General features: G+C 42.4%; 1 protein-coding gene across 5 annotated transcripts in view; it reads right to left on the bottom strand.

The window, feature by feature from the left end:
* AFF1 (ALF transcription elongation factor 1) overlaps window positions 1–13,384 on the bottom strand; it is a 124,289-nt gene that overhangs the window by 39,290 nt on the left and 71,615 nt on the right. The window lies entirely within an intron of this gene.

The raw sequence follows: 13,384 nt of genomic DNA, 5'->3' as shown, positions 1-13,384 counted from the left end.
ATCTAGATGGAGGGATTCCCCTGCACCTCCCCCGAACCATTTCACAGAATCACAGAATGACTAGGGCTGGAAGGGACCTCTGGAGACCATGTAGTCCAACCCACCTGCTAAGGCAGGGTCACCTATAACAGATCACACAGGAATGCATCCAGGTGGGTTCTGAATGTATCCAGAGAAGGAGACTCCACAACGTCTCTTGGCAGCCTGTTCCAGTGCTCTGGCACCCTCAAAGGAATGAACTTTCTCCTCATGTTTAGATGGAGCCCCCTGTGCTTCACTGGAGCCCAGGCAGTGACCCCCACACACCTGCCTGGCAGGGCCTCCCCAACACAAGCATGGTGAGCAGCTCTGAAGAGAGGCCAGCCCCCTGGCGGCACCCTGGTCCTCCACCAACACCACCTGAAGAGGACCAGTCAACAGCCCCAGCAGCACCCACAGCCACCTTCAACCAGGCTCACAAGCGCAGCACGACAAAGCTCTGGGGAAGAGTACAGAGCAAAAGCAATTCTAATATTTGCCAGTTATGGAACAAAGAGTAGACATTGCAGCTTGTGCAAACATGTACATCTGCTTTAAATGCATCAGCAAAACCACTCAGCAGCTCCTGGCAGAACACCCCCCTGCACACAACACCACGCATGGGCAGTGTGGTTACTGCTGAGCAAGGTAGGGCTGGGATGAGCCCAGCAAACTCCTCCTGCTCCCCAGGCACTTGAGGACAAGGGTAAGGGCACTGCCAAGTGAGCAGCCATGCCCCTGGACAGGGTGGATGGAGCTGCAGCCGAGTACTTATAACCAGCAAAGTACATCCAAGACCAGCTTCTTGCCTATAAATAGGAAATTCAATGGAAATGTCCAGCAATCTGCATAACTGATTAAAGGGAAAGCCAGGAAGATGATCCCCGTGTTGTAGGAAAAGGACAGTGAACTACAGTGCATGATCAAAAGAATCTTCTCCAGACAAGGTAAACAGCAAAGCAAGCAAACACTATAATAAAATCAAGAAGTGTCCTTAGTGCTCTCATAGAAAGGTCACTCATCTGTTTCCCATATGCTGCACTATTTATATTGGAGGGGGAAGAGGAGATGAGGAATCTCTTTCCCCTGCAACGTCATTTGTCTAAGTCTACATAAAGCTTTCATTGAGGCAGTGCTCTCTTGACAAAGATTTGACTTTTCTTCAAAAAATCACACATGGATAGCTGCTTCTGACCTTACTTACCCCAACACAAACAGAAGCTGAGGCACAGCTGGATGAGTAACAGGAGGGAAAGCGAGGCGCTGGGATCCAGCCAGGCTTGCAGGAGCACCCACAGCAGGCAGGAGGAGGGACTGGAGAGGACAGAGCAGGGAACTTCTACCACACTTTGCAGCTCATGGTTCAAAAAAGAGATCCTTCTTTTCCTTTCTAGCAACCTTAACCCTGTAGCTCAACCACCTAAGTTACTTCTTAATTTCATGAGTGGTAAATAAACTTGCATCTCACAAAAACAGCATCCAACAAGCAGATTAGTTCAGAAAGCTCTGGAGACACCCTGTGAAAGCACCACAATAAAAATCCTTCCCACAAAACAGATAAGAAATCAAGACCCTTGCCTGGACTATACTCAAAACCTCCCTCTACAATGGATCAATAGCAACAAATCAAGTTCTGTTTGCTCCTCCCATTCCAGAAATTTAAGTTTTATGAGGCGATAACTGATGACAAAAGTGGAATTCACTTAACCTGAGAGTCAGAGAGCATCTGCAACAGCCAGTTTGGATGTCTCTTATCCTTCCCAAACAACTCACATCCCTTCCTGAAGTCCTTTCAGATAAGCTTGATGAGGCTCTGGAATTGGTACGGGTTTACATACAATGAGTATTTACAGTGCAATAGTCAGGAGGATCACTGCTCAGTGACTGTCTGCTGTTCTTCACAGGTCCAGTTGCTTAGCAGAAAGGGCTTGCTTTTTCGGGGCACAAAATTTAAAGTAAAGAAAACACATGACACTGAACTAGGACTGCACAAGCCTGCACTGGCAGCACTAAGACTTTTATTTTTTTAATGACACAAGGTTTAAGTACACACCCCCAAAATATGTGCAGGAGAGATACAGCACGTAAAGCGTCAGGGATGCTGAGGATTGCTTTTGTCTTTGGCTAACAGTTTACTGATAAGATACACTATGAAACTTATGCCCCTGCTAGAGACTCTCCCTGAAGAGCATGGGTTTTCAGCCACCTTTATTCTCTGTTCTGCTATCCCGCTACATTGTAAGACTGAAAAACTGAATGACACTTTCACCAGCAGTAAAATGCACAACAAAATGTGCAAACAAAACCGTTGCCCACAAACAGACTTGCAGTACCCATATCAACTACACGGTAAAACACTTGCTCGAGAGATTAATATCAGAGACTGTTTGGAAACACATAGAAATTTTTTTTTCAGTGCCAAAACCACAAGGGAATTGGGCAGAGCCATTTGACTGCACCAGGGAACCCTCCTGAGTCTCAGGTAGGACTGAGACTCTCATTTCTACCACGAGGCTGCAGAAAATCCCAGTCCTTGTTCCCCAAACCCACTGGTGTGGAGAGGGCACGCACCCCATCACTCCATCCGAGCTGTGATGTCCCAGCGCTCCCCGTCTCTTACAACCTGCGCCTGCAGCGGCTGAAGGAGCTGGGCTTTTCTGCATGCTGAGTAATTATTTGCCCCCTTTGTTTCCTTCAAGTCACATCTTGGTTTTGTTTCACCCTGGCAACTATCATGAAACCACAATTACCACCCAGCAGCTAAGGACTGTCCTTCTGCCAGTTTTAAGAAAAGAGTTAAGGGAAAATGAGAAATACAATGTTGCTTGAAGAAGACTTAAAAACCCTAAAGCCAAAGAAATCACTGAAAGGACATCAGCTCCACTGAGGACTGTGGGTGTAGAAGATTAAATATTACACATTACTGTCTATTCCTGCTAGCAGTTTTGCAGCCTTTACAGGGAATGCTGTAACACACTCCACACAGACAACTCCATTTAAGCCCTGCACACATTTTCTGGCTGACACTGTCATCTGTACAGTCTCCAGCTCAGATTTCCTCATGCCACATTCATGCTTGCTGTCAGTTTGGGAACGATGCAGACACCTCCAAGTGTCACTCACAAAACATTCTGATGGCCGAGGTCAAGCCTTTTGCAATTACGGACATCCAGAACTACTGAGTCACTGGGTGTTTGAGTTTTGCTTTTTAATGCCAACATTCCCATCCAAACTGGTGCTGCGCTTCAGCAACAGCCACCCCTCTGAGCAATAATATGAATTTATGTTCCAAATGTGGTTTTGCTCTAGTGAAGTCCCAACTCCCAGTGATGTCACAGCCTCTGAAAAGGCATGCAGAGGAGCACATCTCTCCATTTACACCTCCCCCAGCAGAAAGCACCACCAGAGCTCAGACACACATCCAGCTGTAGGTGGGTTCTCACATTTGGCCCAAGACTCCAGCCCAGCTCCTCTGCTGATACAGGCACATACTCTGGAGAGGTCAAATAAATAGATATAACTTGGAAAGAAATCTTCTTCAGAAAGCCAGAAAACTACTTTAAGAGAGCAGGCCGAAGAAACTATAATACCACTTTGTAATTTGCAGTGCTCACTCAAAAAAATCCCAGTGAACAGCTAGACACAGACTGTGTAACATGTTTCATGTCCGTTACATAAATTAAGGGATAGATTTGAAATTATTTGACAACATAAGATGAGAGCAGAATCTGGATTGTTTAATTTGCATAACAAGTTCTGCAAGGCTAATTTAATAGTTTACTTCCTTGCAAGCTTAAAAAGAAAGGTTTAACAAGGTCATAAAAATAAAATCAAGTATCTCTTTGATGAGGATTCACAGACTTAATTGGCAAAACAGACATTTCAGAATATCAAGAATAAGTCTGTTTCTAAGGTTTTTGGAACAAAAAGCTGGATAAACATACAGCAAACCCATTAAATAAATTTTGCCTACAGAAAAATGCAGATACTACCATTAATATGACCTCTAAGCCTCAGTTACTAAATAACAAGCAACATGTTATTAAAATGGTGAGACACTGCCAGATCCTCCCCTTTTTATACTTTTTGCAATTTATTCATTTTTCCAATTTGCCAACCTGTACAACTAGCTGATGAAGGCCAAGTAATATTTTGCAAACGCATATCATCTCAAGGTTACCAAGAGACAGCGCTACAAGGCTACAGCCTGAAGTACCACCAAGCACAGCTGGAGTTCTCTGGAAAGCACTTCACTCCAACCTTGTGGTTCAACATAACAGCTCAGACCAGTGACAGCCAAATGCCATATCCACTCTCTCCCCCTTCCTTTTTTCTCACTACTAGTGGCCTCAGCCAAAAAGAAATCACTATGCAGATACCTGTTAAAGTTCAAATACATAAAAGAGGTACTTCAGGGTGGGGTGGGTGGGATTTTTTTGTTTTGGATTTCTGAATGAAGGAGTTAAGCACTTTCATTTAACATCTACTAAAATTTAGCATCATTTAGCATAAACCACTTTGGAAACCTCTCATATCTGCAAGTACACATATGCCCAGATAACAAGGTGGGGAATGATAGAGTCATTCAGAGTCCTTTCATAGAATCATAAAACTATTTCACTTGGAAGAAACCCTCAGGATCATTGAGCCCAACCATAACCTCATCTAAATCTAGCACTAAACCGTGTCCCTAAGAATGTCATTTAAACACCTTTTAAACACCTCCAGGGATGATGACTTCACCACCTCCCTGGGCAGCCTGTTACAATGCCTGACAAACCCTCCTGTGAAGAATTCTTTCTTAATATCCAATCTAAACCTCCCCTGGTGCAACTTGAGGTAATTTCCTCTTGTTCTATCACTTGCTATTCTGGAGAAGAGATCAACCCCCTCCATGCTACAACCTCTTTTCAGGTACTGTAGAGAGCGATGAGGTCTCCCCCTTTCAGACAACACTGTCATACTCGTTTTCATGCTGGCAAAACACAGTTGAGAAACTTACTTCAGAGATATTAATTGATAAATTCCCACAGATTCCAGCAACTCCTTTTCTGCTCACTTACTTGCACACAGCACAACATAATAATGTATCCAGAAAGCCAATGTATGGTTACAGAAACCAAAAATGTATATTAATACCACATTCTTAGGTGGTAAATTTTAATGCAGTTTCTTTACCAGAGTGATAAAAACATTAATGGTCCCTTCACTTTGTCAGAGCATAAACAACTTAAAAGGCTAGAGACCTGCAGGAATTATAATCTACATGACAGCCTCCTGCAGCTGACCAGATGAGGAGAGTTTTGCTTTGCTCCATAGCATCATGCTTCCTTTGAGGAAGTTAAATATTTGTCTTCTGAACCATAATGCATTCAACCACATGAACAGGAGCTTTTCTTATGCTACAGGAGGTGAAAAGAAGCCAAATTAACAGTTAAAGCACCTATTAATATTTGGCTGTGAAAGATTTTGCATGGTGCCCTTCCCGTACGAACTTGGGTAGCACGCAATCTGCTGATTTGACTACGCAATGGGATTTAACCTTGCCCATTAAAAGTAAACCAAACCAAACCCACAATAAAAACCCACCACCAACAACAAACCAGCCACTGAAGGATTCAGTATTACTTTTATCCTGAGCTGAAAAGGACTTCAGGATCGGGGCCCACATAATTTCAAGCATCTACACTAACATAGGGAGCCCTAGAAGTTCTATGAGGAACTAGTCTGCCTTCACTACAACAGGCTTGCAAAAATGCACAGGTGCACATACCCACAAAAGAAGAGAAGGAGCTCTTAATTTAGAAAACAATTTAAAATCTGTGCAGGCTCTCAATTCAAGCTGCATAGCAACTGTGCGACAGAACTCTCAGAAGTACCTTCAAGTCCCCTCTTCACCAGCAATTCAAAAAAACCACAGAATTTCATGAGCGCAAGGCTCTGCTCACATCCCGAGCCTTGCACAGCTCTCTTAGATATGCTAAAGGGAGATGAATGAGGAAATTGGGATAATAAGAATCACCCAAAACCACCTGGTACACAAATGAGATGCTCCACTGGCCACGATAATGTATGGGCACCTGACTGGTAACCAGCAGCCATGTGGTACCCCAGCCAGGGGGTAATGCAAGGAAGGGACAGCATCAGTTGTCCCCACACAGAGCTCTTCTCCTGCTGACAGTGACACCCACCAGACTGTCACAGCAGGAGGGACTACTGGCCAAAGCCGGGAAACTCAAAAACTGGGCATTTTCAAATAATAGGTTTTGCCAAAGAAACTACAAGGAATAAGCAGTGACTTTTTTTTTTGCTAATGAGGATGGGGTTGAAGAGCTTCTAGGTTGCTTCTTTTTTTAAAAGGCATTCCATTAAAAATTACAGCACACAATTTTATCCTGCTCTGCCACATGTGTCAAAAGGAGCTTAAGGACTGTACGGCTCGCACGTGTGGAACTGGAGGGGGTTGAAGCTTTCTCCCTGGTTTTTAAATAGCTTGCCTTGTCAGGAAGCCGTGCCAGAATAGTTTCAAGCAGGCTGTCAAAAAAAATCGTCTCCAAGAGAGAGAGGGCCATGCATTATTTCAGAGGTCACTGATTGGCACCACTGAGATGTGTGGGCTCAAACCAGGCCAGCGGCGGTAACAACGTATAACTCATGCAGAGATGAGGACGGGAGGTCTGGAAGCAGACATTAACTGGAACGGATATGGGCTGCCTTTCGGGCAAGCATTAAGGTGTTGCAGACCTTTCTGTTCCTTCTCATCTCCGTAATTTCCACACGGCTGCTTATTTGCATGCCTCTGCTGTCACAGCCCCTTTGGAGCTGCCCCTCTGACACCCAGTGCACAAACAAGCCCTTGTGCTTTGCCGTCACAGGTGAAACCACTGCCTGTAGATAGCCAGGCGGGGTAGCTGAAGAGCACCTACAGCACGTCTGCATTTCATCCACTGCCTGGTATCTGCTCCTCATCTAAAAGGATTTGCAATGTGTCCGTGTGTGCAGCTCAAGTATTCCAGCTACCGCTCTTTGTCCAATTTCAGACTAAATTATTAGTGCTGAGAAAAACCCAAGCCAGCAGTTCAGCAAGGATAAGAAAAGCCAATTACAAGTTCATTGCCCTTCATTGTGTTGTCAGTTTTCTTTGTTTCCTAATGAGAGCTTTGCCACTGCAGCTATCAGCAGAGTATAAGCAAAGAAGGTCACCTGTTCATGCTAAAAAAACCAAAAAAAACCCACCACAACAAAAACCACTTTCACATGTACAGCTGCTTCCCATTTATTATCACATTTACTATTATTACTTATCTTTAAATTTATTTTTTCTTGTCAACTGCCCTGGCTTTTACCATTTGAATGCAATGAAGATCACAAAACTACATATGCATAAAGGGTTTGCTTGAAAACACCAGGCAGGACAAAAACAGAACCAAAATCCACCATCCTGTCCTTGCTTCTCCTGTACATATTCAACCAGCCAAGAGCAGGAAATCTTGCACATTAGCTGGACTGCCCTACTCACACACCATCATGCAAGGGATAACAGGCTAGTTTACTCTTCAAAGCAACTTTCCACTCGCATTTTTGTGCAGTTAGAAACCCACCCTCACCATACTACAGATGTACGTGAGATGCATGCACACACAGAGCACATTTTCAAAATGAACCTAGTCAACAAATGATACAAGACATATTTTAAACAAGTTTCTACTAATCTTGACTATGGATGCAATAATGTTCTGCTACATATTGAAAAGGGTTGCCAAAATGTGAAGCTTGAATTGTGTTGTTGATCAAAACAAACACATAAATACATAAATATTTTTGCATGCTATCATGAGGAACACCAAACACCAAGCAGATTCTCTGCCAAGGATGTTTAAATGTTCCATATCACAAACCAAATTAAAATATATCCATGATACAAAGACAAGTCCAATGATCTGAAACCTGGCTTACTTTATTCCGCCCTTTTTGGAGGATGGCGTGACAAAGTTGCTCTCAGGGAAACCTGAAGCAACAATTTTCTAGTTATCTATTCAGAAGAGTATGTTTCAGAACAAATATGAAGGCTGTGTGAACACATTTGTGATTAAAATCATTTATAGTCAGACAGGCACCAGCCTGCAAGCAAACTATCAGCATGGGTGGTCATTAAGCATGTTTTTAAAAGACGTTTATATTTTGCTGCAAACACAATGCACTTGTTCAACAGATCTCTTGCACGCACTTACTGATTCCCAAATGCAGGGGAACCCTTTCTTAGGAGATCATGCCAAAAGTTTTTCTAACTCTACCAGTTAAGGGTTTATTTTGCAGATACAGAGGTTCCCTAACCATCTTTCAAACAGTATCCAATCAATTAGACAAAATTTTCTTACAGTGCATAACAATTTTTAAGACACACTTAAAAAAAGGGGGTGAGGGAGAACTACGACGGAAGACAAATTAGATAATAAAGATAACAACACCATGCCTGTGAGCATTACATTTCGATGTGTCTTGTTTTAGCAGTAATGACTTTCAGACAGAAAACACAAAAGGAAGTGCTGTAAAATAATCCCACCTAAAACAGCAGCCTTGAGTCCAAAATCAGCTTCCCAAGTCTTTCGGGCAAGCAAGCAAGTTAGCCCCCCCAGCAGTCACTGAAAGCAAGACTCAATGCTTTTGAGGTTTTTCCCTTGAGTGGGAAGGGGCCAGGGAGAAGAAGGGAAGACAAAACAAAAATAATTTTGAAGGAGAAACGGCTCTGAGGCTGGAGGATCAGGTCTGATGGCCCTTGGTGGCTGCAGAACACATGGTGGCTCCGTCCCCGGAACTTTTACTGAGCCTGTCCAGGACTTAACCTGGCAGACAATCATCTGCTTTTTTGTTTTATCCATAGGATTTGTTTTTTGTTGATTCAGCTCCTTTGATCACCTGGCCACAGCACCAGATGAACACCAGAAGTGGTGCAGCTAAGGGGAAACAGAGTGCACTCCTACTAATGCTCAGCACACCTGCAGGGAGCAAAGGTCTTAATTTTACATAGCTGCCAATGTCTTGTAAAGCTTTTGGATCCAGAGCCAAACGCCTACGGTCAAAGTTATCTCTGGAAGCACACAGTTCACAGTTTAACCCAGCTCCTACAGCGGTGAAACTGCCATGAACTGCAGTAGGAAAAGTGTTACAATTCTTTGCATTTTACAAATCTGAAGTGCCTCTTATGCTGCACCTGATGATTTTTAAAACTTCACAAACAGCGTATTTTAGATTTAAAAAAAAAACACAAAGAAAACTTACCATGGAATCAATGTACTTTTCGCTACCAGCAAATTTCCTTTTCCCTAGTATGCAAATGGGTAAGATTATGTCACGACACTCCATCTCTTCTTGCATGCCCTAACCTATGTCCAACGTACTGTTTTTGTCTCAGTACTCTGAACTACAGATCAGGTTTTTTTAAATGCTTGCAGCTAAACAGATTGGAAACAAAAGAAAGTGTTGACTTGGTGCAGGACGTGCTAATGAAACTTATTACCCTCAACAGCTCTCTGGGGCATAAAACCACATTTTAGTTCCCAACCCACAGGTTTTATCAGCATCCACACCTTCTAATACAATGCAACTTGTTCAGATCTGGCACCACCAACCACTTAGGTGAACCTGATTTCACCTACCAAGGGAGAAACCAAACAGCTTCTGTCTGTGACCATGCCTGCAGGTGGGCTCCTCAGTGCCTGAGAGTGACCCGATCTTGAAGTCTAAAGCAAATCTTGCACCAACATCGCTGGTGGAGGACCGAGATCAGTAAAGAGCCCACACACAAGGAGCAGAGATTTTTTTAAAGCCAGCTGGCACCTCTTTGCAGGGCTGCGGGGCCCACGGCGCTGAGAACAGAACAGAACAAGCCCCGGGCACTCTGCAGGGCTTTACTAAGCGCGGCAGCGTCCCGGCTGGCAGAGGAGCTTCTCCGCCACATTCCTGCACCATCTGCAATGCTGCGGGAATTCGGGAGCAGCAGGAGAAGGCAATTCAAAGGGCATATGGTTAACCCAAAACCTAGCATGCGCATACATAAAAGTCAAAATTATTCAGACGTGTCAACTGCGTTTGTAAACATGGGTGTTTTTGCAAGGATATGCAAAGGGAATACATCACTACCACAGCTGCTGGGGTAATAGAGACCCCTACAAAACACAGGAGAGCTGACTGCACGTGGGAAACTGCGACACTGATGAAGAGCAAATCAAAGCAGCAAAATGGCATAGAATAAAAAAGAGGCAAGCAGTTAATACAAGATTTTCTTCCAGTTTCTTTCAGGTTCAAGAATTGTAGCAGTTGAGCTTTTTGTTAGCTTCTTTTTTAAAGATAATAATAAAAAAAAAGTATTAGTTTTTTAAAAGGAACAAAATGGAATTTGAGCTAAAATTTAATGAGATGAGAAAGTCTTTGTACTGTTGCCTGTGAGGTCTGGATTAAGTCAACAACAAATCAGACAACAAAGGCTTGGAAACAAGCTATGTTTTAAGGATGAGACCATCCCTTCCCTAAGTGTGGGAATACTTGCATACATTTAGGTTTTCTTTGGTGCTATTTTTGTACTAAGCTCAAAAAATTTCAGAAAGGAACTTTTATTATCAAGTTGCGAAATCTTTGCTGATATCATTTGTTTAAAATCTCAAATTGTACAGAGCTAAACATGTCCTTAACAACTGTCTTAATAAATTATAGCCACAGATTTTAAAGGCCATTCTGTTATGCAGAATATTGCCTGAGGTTTCATGAATCCTGTAAAATAATGCACAGATGCTATTTGGAAGTACGGACCCTGTAACAGGAGCTTGAGCTGTTCTAGGAAATTCAGGAAGCTGCTGTCAGAGAACGAAAAACCCATGAGAAGGGAAGGCAATTTTCTCAGCAGGTTGCCTAAGACTAGGATTAATTTTCACAGGAGGTTAAAAATTACCGCAAGACACATAATTTTCAGCACAGGAAAAAAAAGGTTGCCTCATTTCAACAAAAACACAACCACCACAACAAAAGAGACACAGATACAAAGAAAGGGACAAAAAGAGGAAATGAAGCAGAAAGAAAACTGAAATAGAAAACCAATTTTATAAAAACCTTGTTATCAGGCTATCTTTGTGGAGACAGAAGAAACTTGGTTCTAGTGCAGTACTAACAAGGCACCACACACTGCAGCAGCTGTAAAAAATACATGTTTGGGGGATGCATTTGTTCACATTCTATCCCAGCTTCAGGTGCCCAGCTGCACGGGTTTATTGGTGAAGGATGAGCAGAAACGAGTAACGCATCCTATGTCTGCCCTCTCACTGAGTTCTCAAATGTAATGCAGCGAGACTGGAACAATTCCAGCAAATCAAAGCAAAGCTAAAGTGGATCTGCTGGCCATTGCTTACAGAGTTGTTTTACTTCTATAGTTCATGGAAAATAAAAACCCTGTTATACTTTTCAGTTTATGTGCACTAAAACAGAAACAAACAGAAAGGCTCTCCCCCACCCAGTGGGACAAAAATCTTCAAAATTACATTATAAATGCATTTGCTTTCACCTTTACATTTATGCTGCTTGCTTGTTTTTGACACACAAGACTTCATCACAGACTACAAATCCAACCCACCAGTCTCAAAGTCCACCAGAGCCTTCTAATATAATTTCTCTGGGTGCTATTTCAGGTCCTCTGTGGGCACCAGCAGTTTGCACGTAGCCACGTCCCCAGAGGACAGTTTCGCAAGCACACTTAACCCGTTTGCATCCGCTCCTCTTCTTTCCAAGGCAACGCTGAAGTTATTTCACCGAAACAAAAGCTGCACCACCAGACACCCTCCTGCTTCTGCCCCGGCATCAGCCCAGCAGCTCCTGCCTGCCACCACCCTCATCGCGGGTTTCAAAACAAATCAAACCATTTCCATGAACTTCTAAACTCCTGCTTTCTTCAGCCTGACACTGAATGATCCTGGCAATTTAAGCGTTTTTTACATCAAAATGCTCAGTAAACAATGGTTGTACTGTCGTGTTCCTGCGTAGGTGCCTGGAGGAATTAAAACATTCTTTAAAGATTTTACACGCTTTTCTAACTCTGAGATGGATTATTTTGCTCAATCTAAAAATAAATGCATGGGCCTCCTTGTGCTCAAACAGCACAGGAAAGAAAAAAAAAAAAAAAAAATCACTATTTTGTCTTCCTTTGAAGGAGCAAAGGGTTTTGTGTTGTGGGGCAACAGACTGTTGATATGTTTTAATAAAGGATTCTTTAATAATCTTGAGTTGCTGAAAGCAATTCCTGCATCACTCGTTAGTCTTCACCTAATAATAATATAATTGAAATCCAAACAAACAAAGCACAAATGCAGCACTACCTGCATACAGCCATGTAGACCAGAACTCCAACCAAGGCTGATTATTTCAGTAGTAAACTGCTTTAAGTAAGGAACTTCTGCGCAAAAGTACCTCCACATTTTAACTACCACCTGTAGAGTACCTCACAATAATTCTGACCCCATGATCATAAGAAACTTTCTCATCTCCATAAATAGGCCACTGTCTCCTTAAAGCCTCTCCAGTAAATGATTTTAATACTGCTTAACATGAATCCATAAGTATTGCATCTGTAACAGGCTGAGTCTTGTGTCCTCGTGTTTCCTTCAGAATGCAAGGTGTCTTTCAATCTAAATGCTGAAGATATGAAAAGCATGAGTAAGAGCAACAAGCCATTATTTCAAGTATGTTCTAATTTCCAATACCACCTTGCTGCAATTCACGCTATAAGATATACTTCGTACAGTATTTTGAATAACCTGACTCCCAGACTACTCCAGAAAAAAGCTGGTCACTGCAACTGATACAGATAAAGCTATTACAAGTAGCCGACCTAATCGGAACTCATATTACTGGAGATTTTTCTTCATAATATCTGTCACATAAACAAATAAATCTGCACATGTACTCTCCTGACATAACTAAATTTACATATGAATTTTTGCTGTTATAAAACAGTCATAGGCAAGAAGCAGGGCAGGAGGAGAAATCACAGCTGTGGTATTATTATTCTGGGAGCTGGAGGAAAAGACAGCACAGATCTGGTTGAAAGATAATTATTTTCAACATTTTTCTAAAAAGAAAAAAAGGCATGAAAATATGCATTAGGGGTGCATCAGTGTTACCTGCAAAATTTAATGCATGATCGTTAGTAAGAATGTTGTATCAAAGCTAATACATATATCTGCATAAGTGATACATCAACTACAGCAAAGCTATTGCAAAACTACAAAATGACATAATTAAATAAATATGCAGCACAAGTGAGGAAACTCAAATGATGTGGTACATGTTTCAAAGGTTTCGAGTTTCTCAGTAGCTTTAGCTT

This window comes from Columba livia, chromosome 4 (assembly GCF_036013475.1).
Source record: "Columba livia isolate bColLiv1 breed racing homer chromosome 4, bColLiv1.pat.W.v2, whole genome shotgun sequence".
In the NCBI taxonomy this organism is placed as follows: Eukaryota; Metazoa; Chordata; class Aves; order Columbiformes; family Columbidae; genus Columba; species Columba livia.
The sequence above is the reverse complement of the archived record's forward strand: the minus strand, read 5'-3'. Positions and strand labels throughout refer to the sequence as shown.